The following is a 15,052-nucleotide window of genomic DNA, read 5'->3' as shown; positions in this document are numbered from 1 at the left end:
AGGCCACGACCGGCTCACGAACCAACTAATAAAACATCTCCCGCCACTGGCAATTACACACATCGCGGACGTCTTCAACGAGATATCTCGCTCCCGCGAGTTTCCAGCGTGCTGGAAACACGCGGAAGTGGTCGCGATAACCAAACCAGGTAAAGACCCAGTATTCCCACAGCACCACAGGCCGATTAGCCTCCTACCCACTCTCAGTAAAATTTACGAGCGCCTCCTGCTTATACCCATCGAGCAACACATATTAAGAGAGCAAATACTGCCAAATTTCCAGTTCGGGTTCAGGCAGAAACATTCAGCCCCGCAACAAATCATGAGAGTGGTCGAAGCAGCAACCGAAGCTTTTAATCGAAGAGGCTACTGTGGGATAGTGCTAGACGTAGCCAAAGCCTTCGACACCGTATGGCACACTGGGTTACTATACAAACTATACACACAAGGCTTCCCCGGGACGATAGTCAAACAACTAAAAAGCTATCTCTCGAACAGAACATTCTCCGTTAGGGTCGACTCTTCCCTCTCGACGAGAAGACGCGTGCGTGCTGGAGTGCCCCAGGGTTCGGTGCTAGGGCCCGTCCTGTATAGTCTATACACTGCGGACACGCCCACCGCGCCCCTGGTGCACACAGCACAGTACGCGGACGATACCGCGTTCTTCACACGCAACGCCAACAGGGATCTGGTCACAAGACGACTACAGACAGTCCTAAATGACACGGAAAAATGGGCAAAGAAATGGCGCATCACCATCAATAGTGAGAAAACACAGGCGATGCTCATAACCCGCCGACTAGGCAAGCGCGGACCACAGAGGAGACCACCACTGCACCTTAGGCTAAACGGCCAGGAGCTACCATGGAGGCAAAAAGCTAAATATCTAGGGGTAACTCTCGATAAACGCCTCACATGGAAGTCACACATTGAGGACCTAAGGCGCAAAGCCAGCGCCAGAATGAGTCTCTTGTATCCTGTTCTCAATACAGGAGGCTCACTGGCAGCAAATATAGGGGTAAGAGTTTATTGTTCCCTCATCCGCCCCATCATGGAGTATGCATGCCCCATCTGGGGATATGCAGCAAAAACACACATAGCAAAACTCCAGCGTGTGCAAAACAGGGCACTGAGACGAGCACTACATGTCCCCTCGCAGTTCCCAACGGCCGATCTACACGAGGCGGCCGAAGTCATGCCACTAATAGAAAGGTTCCGAGAACTCGCGGACACCTTCTATGACACAGAATCCGGGTCCACCAACAACTTGATCAACAGGTTAGGACAATATGATCCATCAACAGGCAGACATAAAAGACCGAAAACGATCTTTTATGACTAATAAATATAAAAAATCCATTACATCATCAGAAAAAAAAAACCACACATCACCATCACCCAAGTCAGCCCCCAGTTAGGGCAGTCAAGTACCCCATAAACAAATGCACGCCAAAAAGAAGACATACCGCAAAGAAAAGTAAAAATAAAAAATAAAAAAAAAATAATAATCTCCCAAACCCAGTGGGAGTAAATGTCTCTAGGACAACAAACTCCACACGCAGCCACCCTCAAGTAGAGGAAGCTTTAAAGTGCAGCAGTGCCGGCGCCGGCACTCGCTGAGTAGCAGTCGAGGGTTGAGCATCGCTCCTCTCACTCGCTTACTTTCAGCCATAGGCCCCCGCTTGCACGGGTGACAAACCAGGTGCGACTTCGGCTTCGCTTTTATTAAAGCGTTGACGGGTGCACACGTCGAGGCGCAGCACGGCCAGAGTGCATTATGAGCAAATTGTCGTGTGCGATTTCGAGCTGCGGTGACGATTCGGGGTCCCAGCAGCTTGCTGCTGGCGGCGTCTGTGTCGTCTCCTCGATGTCGCGGGCCGCTTTTCCGGGCGGTTCGGGTACTTCAGCTGCCGCAGAGCTATGCTCTGCTCCTCCGAGTGTTAGGGACTCTGCAGGTCAGGGCCTGGTCACTGGCCAGTGTCCCGCGCCTGCCAGTTTGTTAGGGCCAAGTACAGCCGCCGGAAACCTAACGGTGTCGGCAACGAAGGCGGCGACTGGCATACCCAAGGCAGCCCTTGACTTTGCTTCCACTTCCACCCCCAACGAGGACAATAGGGCGCCTAACGCCGTCAAACAACAAACGAGCACTACATCTTTCATCGTCAGCATGAGCAGCGCCACTATTTCCCCCAACCCGGACGTTGACAGACTGCTCATAGAAAATGCAAAGAATAACCTGCTCCCTTATCTTGCGTCCCGCAGGCGTGAAAAGGAGAATCGTCTCCCGGTAAAAATCCTTCCGAAACCTTCCTCCAAAGCCCTGCCCAAACCAACCCGCAAAACCACTCCCAACCCCAAATCCACCCGCACGCCGTCCCCTAAGGTCAAGCTTTCCAGGACCCAGAAAAAGAATAGAGGCAGGCGCAAAAACCTCCTAAAAAGACTAAAAGTTTCCACCCAACCCCCAGAACCTGAAAACAAGCAGAGGGAGGTACAAGATTCTGACTCAGATAACCCTCTGGTTATCGATGACTCCGCGCAGGAACAGGTAAACGAGATTGAGGAAACCGCTACTAGCGGCGAAGGCGACGGTTTTCAACTGGCGCGAAAAACCATCCGCCAACCCACACCCCCGCCGGCCACGGAGGCAGCACCTACATCAAACCGTTTCTCCGCCATAGACGACGAACCCAATACCTGCGATGAGCCACCCCAACAACCAGTGGGCTCGCAGAAACGGGCATACCTCCCCCCAATCGTCGCTGAATTCGATAGGGATTACAAAGAGCTCTACGACTTAGTGAAGAGCTCGATAGGCGACAGATTCAAAGCCAAACCGGCAGGGGGTGACAAGATAAAGCTCACCCTCCACTCCATGGAGGAGTACATGGCGGTAAAACAGCTCCTGAGCAATAAGAAAATACCCCACTACACTTTCCCAACCGAAAGAATCAGGAACCTAAATATAGTTATCCGCGACCTACCGCGCAAACTATCGCCATCAGCTATAAAAGAAGACCTGATCCGTCAAAATTTCGACGTCAAGACGGTCACACAGATGAGACCACCTGGTTCTAACAACAAGTGGCCCCTATACCTCGCCATAATGCCAGACACACCCATAAACAAAAAGCCGATGAGGAGTGTCCTACAAATACCTGTAACAACCGAGTTACTAAGAAAGAAAAACCGAACGCAACAATGTTTCAGGTGCCAGGGACTGGGACATGTAGCCTCCCACTGCGACATGCCTGAACGATGCAGGAAGTGCGCGGAGGGACATGACTCCAGGACCTGTCACATGAAAACAGATGACCCGAGAATAAAGTGTGCGCTATGCGGCGAGGGGCACACCTGGGTTGCAGGGTCCACAAAAATTATGCCCAACGCTATCGAGGCACGAATGCACCTCCAAACAAACCCCAGGCTAAACCACCAAACCGACCTGAAATCATAAGACGAGACAGGCCGGCCTACAGAGGCAAATCCCGAGAGGTGACGGCCGCCGCGACGTTCGCAAACATCGCGGCCGACACTGAGGCGCGCAGCAGCGCCCCTGTGCCGGCCGAGGTGGGACCGGAATCTTGCGGTCGACGCTCCCCAGAAACAACCCAGGACACTCCTCCCCCTGACCAGATCCCTAACGACGGAAAATGCCCTAGGGAAATCTTAACTCCTGTCTCAAAGACCAGTCTGCGGCTGGCGAAGGGCGCGGGCCGACAGACAGAAGGCAAACATCCTGTCACTCAAAGTCTGAGTGAGGCAGCCCCCTCGCCCCCCACAGACGATCCTGTGCTGGGAGTCATGTCCCAAACTCTGAATCTTCTCGCGCAAATGATGCGGGAAATTCAGCAGCAAAACGCGCAGATCCTCGCCGCTCTACAAGCAGCCGTTAAGCAGTCGCACCCCTCAGCGAATTCCCAAGCAATAACAACAGTCAAACATGGATAGACGCCCCCATATTCAAGGTCTGAAAATGTGCGTCTTTAACGCAGACGGCATCTTCAACCAAGTCATGGAGTTCCGAGAGCTCATGAAGGAGCTTAATATCGACATTTGCATGATGTCCGAAACACACCTAAAACCGGGAGTAAAAGCGGCAGTCCCAAACTACAACAGTTACAGACGTGACAGGCCAACCGCAGGAGGCGGGGTGGCCATATACGTAAAGAGAGGGATTCCCCACCACCAAATATTTCCCCCTGCTACCCGCTCGTTAGAAACGGTAGCTGTGGAAATAGCCACAGTTACAGGCCCCCTCACAGTCGTTGCAGCTTACCGCCAACCGACCCCAACTTTAGATGAGGATGACATTACCGCACTTGCACAAATCAGAGGCAAGCTCCTAATAGGAGGAGACCTCAATGCTAAACATGCAGACTGGCATTCCAGAGTCACGACCAGAGCCGGTCGTCAACTGCAACGACTCGCGCGAGACCACCAGTTCGACGTCTGGGGTCCAGAAGAGCCGACACACTTCCCTAAAAACGGAGGCCGGCCAGACATCCTCGACATAGCACTCACAAGGAGAATAACAGGCTTCGTGACCGTGAGGACAATAAACAGAATGTCCTCCGATCACAACCCAGTTATACTCGAGGTCGACGTGGGAGAAAGGGTAGCTCCCCCACAACACCAGGTTTCGTATAAGCACACGAACTGGGAGCACTTTCAGGAAAATGTCGCTACTGAAATAGCTCGCGCCCCGCCTCCAACTGCAGATACTGCAGAACAGGCGCTTAGAGACCTCACCAACACGATCCTGCAGGCTGCTGAGGAGGCCACACCCCGGCTGCGGGAAGACCCGCCTCCTCAAATACAACTCCTGGAGCACCTGCTTGCGCAAATTAGGCACAAAAACAGGGTCGCAAAAGAATGGAAAATAACAAGAAATCCGGCAACTAGGAGGCTGCTCAACCGTCTACAGAGAGAACTGAAAGTAGCACTCAATGAGCACCGCAACCAGCAATGGTCTGCCCGACTATCAGCCCTCAAAGTAGACGACAACAGCTTATGGCAAGCTACCAAACAATTTACAAGAACACGCGCGCGAATGCCGCCTCTGCACGGCGAGCGTGGAAGCCTTGTCTTCAGCCCTGTCGACAAGGCCAATGCGCTCGCCGACTCGTTCGAACAACAGTTTCAACCAGCAGAGGCGCAGGACGAGGACCACGAAAACACAGTCCGTCAACAGCTTGCAGTATTCCTTGCAGCTGAAGACGACGAGAATGAAAACACTCCACTTTTCGCCCCAGAAGACGTGGCAAAAGTCATTAGGTCCCTGCCCAACAAAAAGGCCCCAGGCCACGACCGGCTCACAAACCAGTTAGTTAAGCACCTCCCGCCACTGGCAATCACACACATCGCGAACGTCTTCAATGAGATTACTCGATCCCGCGAGTTCCCAGCGTGCTGGAAACACGCGGAGGTGGTCGCGATAGCTAAACCCGGTAAGGACCCATTATTCCCACAGCACTACAGACCGATTAGTCTTCTGCCCACTCTCAGTAAAATCTACGAGCGCCTCCTAGTCACACCTATCGAGCAACACATCTCCAGAGAGCAAGTTCTGCCTGATTTCCAGTTCGGATTCAGGCAGAAACACTCCGCCCCCCAACAGATCATGAGAGTCGTTGAAGCAGCCACCGAGGCCTTCAACCGCAGAAGCTACTGTGGGATAGTGCTACTTGATGTAGCCAAAGCCTTCGATTCCGTATGGCACAATGGGTTATTGTACAAATTATACACACAAGGCTTCCCCGGGACGATAGTAAAGCTACTCAAAAGCTATCTCTCGAATAGGACATTTTCCGTCAGGGTCGACAACTCCCTGTCGACAAAAAGACGCATACGTGCAGGGGTGCCCCAGGGATCGGTGCTGGGGCCTGTCCTGTACAGCCTGTACACGGCAGACACACCCACCTCACCCCTGGTTCACACTGCACAATATGCAGATGATACAGCATTTTTCACCCGCAATCCAAACAGGGATCTGGTCACTAGACGCCTCCAAAGAGTTCTCAACGCCACAGAGGAATGGTCCAAAAAGTGGCGCATTACAATTAACAGCGGCAAGACCCAGGCAATGATGATTACACGCCGATTAGGACCGCGAGGACCTCGCAGGCGTCCACCCTTAAACCTAAGATTAAACGGCCAAGAACTACAATGGCGCAACAAAGTAAAGTATCTAGGGGTAACCCTAGATAAGAGGCTGACATGGCAGGCGCATATAAACGACCTGCGCCGCCGAGCCAGCGCTCGCCTGAGCGTACTATACCCGGTCCTTAACTCTGGTAGCGGACTAACAGCAGATTTCGGAGTACGCGTCTACTGCACCCTCATACGCCCCATAATGGAATACGCGTGTCCAGTATGGGGCTATGCGGCCAAGACACACGTACTCAAACTTCAAAGGGTACAAAATAGGGCTCTAAAACGTGCCTTACACCTCCCCTCCCGATTTCCCACAGACGACCTACACGCCGCTGCGGACATAATACGATTACAACAACGTTTTGTTGACTTAGCCAAAGCGTTCTACGAAACAGCCAGCAGGTCAACAAACCCCCTCATTATCTCACTGGGTCAATACGACCCCACCATCAAGCGTCACAAAACACCCAGGTCAATATTCATTGACTAACCACACACTCGCCCACCATCACATCACCCTCTCTCACCCCCATCAACTCGCCAACATCATCACCCACAAACCGCCATAAATCAGGCAGCACAAGTAAAACAGAAAACAAGCACATAACCACACAAGACACACCACAAAAGCAAAGACAAAAAAAAGAAAAAAAAACAATCACACTTCCCCAATTGAAGTAAATGTCCAAGGACAAAAACTTCACCACTAGTCACCCTGTAGGTCAGGGTTCAAAAGGTGCGAGCAGCGCCGGCGCCGGCACGCACTCCGCTGCTCGACTCGCTGCGGCTCGCACCGTTTGCGTTGTGCTTTTCTTTCTCGCTTCTTTCGAAACTAGCCCATCGCCATGTCCGGACGCGGAAAGGGAGGCAAAGTCAAGGGCAAGTCAAAGTCCCGCTCAAGCAGGGCTGGGCTCCAGTTCCCGGTCGGCAGAATCCACCGCCTCCTGCGCAAGGGAAACTACGCCGAGCGCGTCGGCGCCGGGGCGCCCGTCTACCTCGCCGCCGTCATGGAGTACCTCGCGGCTGAGGTGCTCGAGCTGGCCGGAAACGCGGCCCGCGACAACAAGAAGACGCGCATCATCCCGCGCCACCTGCAGCTCGCCATACGCAACGACGAGGAGCTCAACAAGCTCTTGTCGGGCGTCACCATCGCACAGGGAGGTGTCCTGCCCAACATCCAGGCCGTCCTGCTGCCAAAGAAGACCGAGAAGAAGGCCTAAAAGAGAGACAGCGCAATCGGCACCGCCGCGTGCTCCCTTGGCACGCAGCGCGCCATTTGCCGCCTCGGCTCAAAAACAAAACAATCGGCCCTTTTCAGGGCCACCACACAAACCTACGTCCAAAGCAGAATTCCAGTCGTTCGTCGCACCACTTTTCTCTCTCTCTCTCTCTCTCTCTTTCTGTGTACGGTTTTTTCCTTCTTACACACACAGGCGCCGCCATCTTGTACACACGTACTTGGCCACCTCCTCCACTCCACTCCACGCACGCACAGTCTCGCGACCATTAACCAGCACACATGGCGCACAACAACACACCTCAAAAATAACCCCTCGGCACTCAGCCGCGCTGCAACACACAGCCCATCCACCGACAAGAAGCATACAAGCAAAGAGGGAGGGGAAGGAAGGAAGGAAGGAAGGAGCTCACACAACCGCAAGGGCACGCTTCCTTCCCTCCCAACCGCACCGCACACCACGTCAAAAAAACTCCAAACAAAACTAAAAGGCCAAGTAGACTAAAAAGGAAAAGAAAAAAAACAACCAGCAACACAGACTCTTTCGCACTTTTCAACTTCCGAACACTGTGGTGGCCCTGAAAAGGGCCGTTTTTCAATCTCTCTTTCTTTCCTTTCCTTCCTTCCTTCGGTCTCACACCGCCTAACCGCCGAAACCGTACAGGGTGCGCCCCTGCCTCTTCAGGGCGTACACCACGTCCATGGCCGTCACAGTCTTGCGCTTGGCGTGCTCAGTGTACGTCACCGCGTCGCGGATCACGTTCTCCAGGAACACCTTCAGCACTCCGCGCGTCTCCTCGTAGATCAAGCGTCTCAACCACAACAATATAAAAAACAGAAAGCAAGGCAAGGCTCCTCACCCGGCGCTAGCGAGTCGGCTACGGTTGTGGCGCCCAGCGCGCGCGCCGCCTCCCTATATAGACTCTGGGGCCCCGCGGCCCGCCCTCCCCTCCCCCCACCACCGCGCACCGAGGGCATATAAGCGCAGCACCGGGGCGCGCGGGCCCGTTGTCAAGGCAGCACCGGACGCCGTCGCGCACGCATATCCTCCACGCCGCATCCGCATCCGCAGTAGCCATGGCCCGGACAAAGCAAACGGCCCGCAAGTCCACCGGCGGAAAGGCGCCGCGCAAACAGCTCGCCACCAAGGCGGCGAGGAAGAGCGCGCCCGCCACCGGCGGCGTCAAGAAGCCCCACCGCTACAGGCCGGGCACCGTCGCCCTGCGAGAAATCAGGCGCTACCAGAAGAGCACAGAGCTGCTCATCCGCAAGCTGCCATTCCAGCGCCTAGTGCGCGAGATCGCCCAGGACTTCAAGACCGACCTGCGCTTCCAGAGCTCCGCAGTCATGGCCCTGCAGGAGGCCAGCGAGGCCTACCTCGTCGGCCTCTTCGAAGACACCAACCTGTGCGCAATCCACGCCAAGCGAGTCACCATCATGCCCAAGGACATCCAGCTCGCGCGCCGCATCCGCGGCGAGCGCGCCTAAACCCGCACACCGCCAAACAAACAAAACGGCCCTTTTCAGGGCCACTAACGTCTCTCCGTCGCGAGCAAAACTTTGTCGGTCGCAACGACTAGTTCCCCACTCACTCTCCAGTCCAGTCGTCCCACCCCCGGCCCGGTGCCGCCGTTTCCAAAAAAAAAGAACCGCACCGGCCGAGCCAAGTCGCAAGCGTCAATAGCGCCACCCACACAGGCCACGGCACAAAACGTGACGCCCGGAAAGCAAAGCCAAAAAAGACTATTCCAAAACCACCACCAAGACAAACAAACAAACGCGGCGCAAAATAAATAGGTAAAAATAATAAAAATAAAATACACTTTATATAACACCAACCGCGCGCCGCCGCCCACGCCCGCCAACGACCCCACAATCCAACCACCGCGGCACGCAAACACCATCCACACATGAAACAAACAAACGCCAGCAAGCAAGACAGACAGACAACAAGGCAACCGACCGACCACGACACGACAATCAACACCTTCCCGACGTGCTTTGATGGCCCTGAGAAGGGCCGTTTTTTTGTTTTTGTCCGGGACCGCGCGACAGCCTCTGGTTGCGCGCCGGCCACCAGGCGACGGTGTCAACCGCCAACCCTTCCCTGCCCTTTTTACTTCTTCTTCTTGGGCGAAGCCTTCGCCTTAGACGGCGTCGCCGTCGCCTTCTTCGGGCGCGGCGCCTTCGGCTTCTTCGTCGGAACCTTGGCGGCCTTCTTCGCCTTCGACGGCGACTTGGCCTTGGCCGGCTTGGCCGCAGCCGCCTTCTTCGCACCCGCGGGAGCGGCCGACGCCGCAGACGCCTTCTTGGCGGCGCCCGCCTTCCGACCGGTCGCCGCCTTCACGCCGCCAGCCTTCTTTGCGCCGGCCGCACGGGCCCCCTTCTTCTCCTTGCTGGCCGGAGCGGCGCGCTTCTTCTTCGCACCACCGCCACCACGAGCCTTGCCGCCCTCGGCCGCCCCGCCGCCGGCGCCGGCAAGCTTGACAGAGCCCGACGCGCCCTTCCCCTTCGTCTGCACCAGCTCGCCAGCCACGACGGCCGACTTGAGGTACTTCTTGATAAAGGGCGCCAGCTTCTCCGCGTCCAGCTTGTAGTGCGCGGCAATGTACTTCTTGATCGCCTGCAGCGACGACCCGCCGCGCTCCTTCAGACTCTTGATGGCGGCCGTCACCATCTCAGAGGTGCGCGGGTGCGCAGGCTTGGCGCGCGGCTTCTTCGCAGACGACGCAGACTTGGCCTTCTTCGTAGTGCCGGTGGCGGCGGGTGCCGCGGCAGTCTCGTTCGTAGCCGCCTGGTCTGCCATCTTTTGCTTGTTCTCTTTTCTTTTTTCCCCTTGCTTTCGCTTCCTTCTCTCCTTCGACGACGCACAACAGCGAGGGGCGCGCAGCAGAGAGTAGCCGCGCACGCACTCACTCACTCACTGTTCGACCTTACGGGTCTGCCCTGACCCGTGCAGGAGCAGGCTAAGCAGTCAACTGCTATTCCTGCGGAAGCCTTTCGTTTCGGAGTGACTAACTCTCTTCTTGGGTTGGCCTCTGGTTGGTTTCTTTCTGGATGGGGATGTCCTTTCTCTATTGCGGAAGTTTTCACTCCCGCAACGGGTCAGGCCAGCGTGTTGTTGGCCTGTGGTGTGCAGGATGGCCCAGACCCCTGATGAGCCGGTTGTCGGACCGTTCGGCCCGCTCGTAGAAGGCCCGCGCTGATTGCTTGAAGCGGTCGCGGAGGAGAGGTATTCCGGTCTGCTCGTGTAGCCGAGCGGTCGAGTATAGCCTCGGCAGGCGCTGTGCGAGCTTGAGCGCCCTGTTCTGCACCCTCTGCAGCTTGCTGATGTGTGTCTCGGCCGCGTTGCCCCACACCACAGCCGCGTATTCCAGCACTGGACGTACCAGCGCCAGGTACAGCGTGATGCCGTGATGAGGCGGCAGCGCAGACGATGGATTGAGCAGAGGGTACAGGACGCGTAGGCGCCCTATTGCTCTGCCCCTGACGTCCTCGATGTGCGGCTTCCATGTCAGCTTGTGGTCCAATGTGACACCCAGGTAGCGGCCGGTCTTGCTCCATGGGACGGGGCTACCCATGACAGTGACTGGCGGAAGATCGGGCGGCAGTGGTCGTCTAGTGAACACCACCGCCTGGCTCTTCGCCGCGTTTTGCTTGAGGCGCCACTTGGTCGACCAGGCGCCAAGGGCCTCGCAACCTCGTTGGAGAAGACGGCGCATCTCGACCGCCTTCATGCTCCGCACGAACAGCGCAGTGTCGTCAGCATATAGTGCCAACTTCACCTGTGTCACGCGCGGAGCGTCGGCGGTGTATAGGGAGTACAGTAGGGGCCCAAGAACGGACCCCTGCGGCACTCCAGCACGGATGTATCGGTGGGTGGATGTCCCGTCTTCCAGCCTGACATGGAAGGACCGCTCGGCTAGGTATGACCGGAGGAGGACTCCGTGCGACGTCGGTACCCCGTGCACAAAAAGTTTGTACACGAGGCCGTCGTGCCACACGGAGTCGAATGCCCTAGAGACGTCCAGGAACACCGCCCCAAGGTATTCCCGAGTCTCCAGGGCGCGCATGGCTTCTTCTACCAACCGCATCAGCTGGTGGACGGTGGAATGGCCCCTCCTAAAGCCGAACTGCTCGTCGGGTATGATGCCTTCTGCTGTCACGTGGCGGAGTAGGCGTCTGGCGTACAGGCGCTCGAACACCTTCGAGAGTGCCGGCAGCAGACTGATTGGCCGATAGTTGGCGGCGTCCCGTGGGTCCTTGTTCGCCTTGGGGATTGCCACCACCTCTGCATGTTTCCATACAGAGGGGTAGACCCCAGAGCGAAGGACCTGGTTGAAGATGCCCGCCAGGAATGGGTGTGCACCCGCCGGCAGGCTCTTCAGCAGATGGTTGGTGACGCCGTCAGCCCCGCCAGCCTTCTTGGTGTTGAGCGCCGTTATCTGCACGGCCACCTCCTCCTCGGTGATGGGGTCGATCTCGTCTGCGGCGTCCCTGGCTTCCAGGAACACTGGGAGCTGCTCCTCAACCCGGTGGAGGTGCTCCTCGTCAATGTTATCATCCACCGGGGTGAATGACAGCTCGAAGTGGTCCGCCAGGGCGCCTGCCTTGCCGTCCGGGCTGCAGACGACATCTTGTCCGACGAGTAGCGGCGGGACGCGCTGCCTTCTGCGTAGAAAGGACTTCACAGTCCGCCACGCGCTGCCGTCCTCGGTGTTGAGGGAGGCGACGAAGTCTGCCCATACGTTGTTCCTGTGCGCCTCAGCCGCCGCTTTGATGTCTCTCCGCATGCGGTTGAGGCGCCGTTTCGTTGCGGGTTGGCGCGTGAGCTGCCACTCCCGGAAGAGGCGGTTCTTCTCCCGTATTGCGTCCCGGATGGGAGGCGGCAGGTTACGGGAGAAGTCCCTGGTACCCTGTGGAGGGGCAGGGGAGGCCGCATCAGCTGCCTGCAGCAGCTGACGCGTGAAGAATTGAAGGGCGGCATCCGCCCCCACTGCCGCCGGGTCAGGTGAGTCCGCCAGTGATGCCAGGATGTTGTCCTGAAATCGATCGCTGTCCAGGCGCCGGTACGTCTGCCGACGTGGCGGGAGCGTGGCTCCAGCGATGTCGATTCCATAGACCACCGGCAGGTGGTCGGACGACATCGCACACCGCGTGGTGGCGGTCGTGTGGTGCCCGATGCCTTTGATGACGGCGACGTCGAGCACGTCCGACCGCCCCCTGGCCGGGAAGATGGTGTGGTCCTGTGGGCCCAGTACCAGGGCGCCATTCCTCTGGGCTGCGCGAAGAAGTCGGCGGCCACTGACGTTCGTGAGGCGGGAGTTCCATTCCGGGTGTTTCGCATTGAAGTCACCCGCAATGAAGACCCTCCCCCCAATCGCCAGCAGTGCGTCGACGTCTGCCTCCTGGAGGTGTCCACGTGGTGGCCTGTATGCAGCCACGAAGGTTATTTTTTTTTTTTTTTTTTTTTTTTTTAAAAAAAAAAAAAAACTTTATTAATAATACAACAACATTAATTTAATTATACAACATCTTAATATATAACTAAGTATGATACAAAAAGTCAAATACAAGAAACTATTCCCATACTATTAACCCACCACCTCAAATAATTAGTGGGTCCTTATTACAAACTACTAATTGGCAGTGTATTACTTGTGTGGCACTAACTACGGGCATGATTAATAAGTTACTTGTTAGACTACCTTACATGACTATTCTAGTGTGATCTGCAGTGTTACAGTATGTGCCAGAAGTTATGCATACAAACCTACTGTTATTTAGCCTGCCCACCGAGCTAACCCCAGTGGGCGTGCCCCTGGCACTGGGCTGGCTACGACTTTAACTTCACTGCAGTCCCTACCTGTTAGTATGTTAGTATTTCTAATTCTTACTTAAACTACTTTCTACTCAAAAAATAGTTGTGCGATAATTCCAATTCCGGGTAGTGCACCTGCCATCCTTGTCCGAAGACGCGGCGGATTCCAGCCATGAAATGGCTGGCCAGATCCGCGCCTGGCGGTAGTGCAGGTGCAACTCGGTCAAGTTCGGTTTGGTACTTGATTAGTTCCTTGCCCTAATAAAGTCCCTCATGACTTTCATTGAGATCTCATTTGCCAGACTGTTGAGGACTCTGAAAGTGTCGGCACGCCGCAGCAAGGTATATGTATCTTGGCTAGGAAGTTGCGCTCTAAGTTCACTTGCCACTCCATCATACAACGTGCAGTTGTAGATGACGTGTTCGGGAGTTCCTTCCGGAGCACCACAGTCACACGCTGGTGTCGCCTGTTTACCAAATCGGCAAAGGTATGCCGGATATGGCCCATGTCCTGTCAGGAAGTGCAGCAGACCCCTACTTGGCTGAAAGTATCCCATTTTTAATCTTTCTGCAACATCTGGAAGTAGCTCAAAAACTCGTCTCCCAGTTCCTTCCCCTTCCCACTGACTCTGCCATAGTTCCTCCCCCCTTCTCTTGATTGCGTATTTGTCCCCTACTTGCACACCCATGATTTCCCTAGTCTTTTCAACTTTCCCCTTTGTTACCCAATACCACGCTGCCTGCTCCCTAATTTTTATATCAAGGGGACATAATCCCATAATAACTAGCAACGCCCCCCCAGGAGTAGTTCTGTATGCCCCAGCAGATCTTAGTAGCATACTTCGCTGCACCCTCCTCACGGCCATGGCAGGCGCCACCCTCGTGAGCCTGTGTGCCCAGACCCCGCTGGCATACCCTACTAAGGAAGTCAGAATACTATTATGATATAATTTTATTAGGTGGGGGGGTAAGTGAAATCTTTTATGTCCTATGTTTATTAAGTTATTAAGGATTTCTATCGCGCGCTGGGCAATCATTTCTATGTGCGTCGCGTAATTCCATTTTTCGTCTATTATTACTCCAAGATACCTAGCTTCGCGTCGCCGGAGAACTGGGGCTCCCGCAATCCTGACAGTTGGATTTCTTATCAGACTGCCTTTTAGTAGAAGATATGTTGATTTGTGTGGTGCAATTCTCATTTTTGCCTCTCGGCACCATTCCTGGAGAATTTGCATTGACCTTTCCACTTTTGGCTCTAAGTCTTCTCGGCTACGGCCACCTACCAGCAGGAGGAGGTCGTCAGCGTAGGCTATCACGTCTAGCACATCTCTACATTGTTGTAACCTGACTAACAGGGGCTCTATGTTTACGTCCCAAAAGAGTGGCCCCAGGACCGATCCCTGGGGGCACCCCTTCGTACAGGTCTTACTTACTCTCTCGCTAGGCGATGATAGCCAGACCTCCCTGTCCATGCAATAGCTCCTCAGACAGCCATACAGGGGCCCTGGACACTCCATCTCACGCAAACGTGAGAAGAGCGAGGGCCACCAGAGGTTGTCAAAGGCGCCACTGATGTCCACCATGATGCCTACGACATACTTGTGCGTGGATGAGCCACAGACCTCAGCCGCCAGGGCGATTGCGTCAGACGCTGATCGCCCCGGCCTAAAGCCGAACTGCCTGTCACTCATTCCACGCAGCATCCTATGTGCGGTCAGTCTGTCCGCCAGCAGCCTCTCCAGCAGCTTCCCCATGGTGTCTAACAGGCATATAGGTCTATAGGATTTGGGATCCATAGGGTCCTTGTCCTTTCCTTTTTGTATGATTACTACATTTGC

The sequence above is a fragment of the Schistocerca gregaria genome, chromosome 8 (assembly GCF_023897955.1).
Source record: "Schistocerca gregaria isolate iqSchGreg1 chromosome 8, iqSchGreg1.2, whole genome shotgun sequence".
Lineage (NCBI taxonomy): Eukaryota > Metazoa > Arthropoda > Insecta > Orthoptera > Acrididae > Schistocerca > Schistocerca gregaria.
This window is presented reverse-complemented; position numbering follows the sequence as displayed.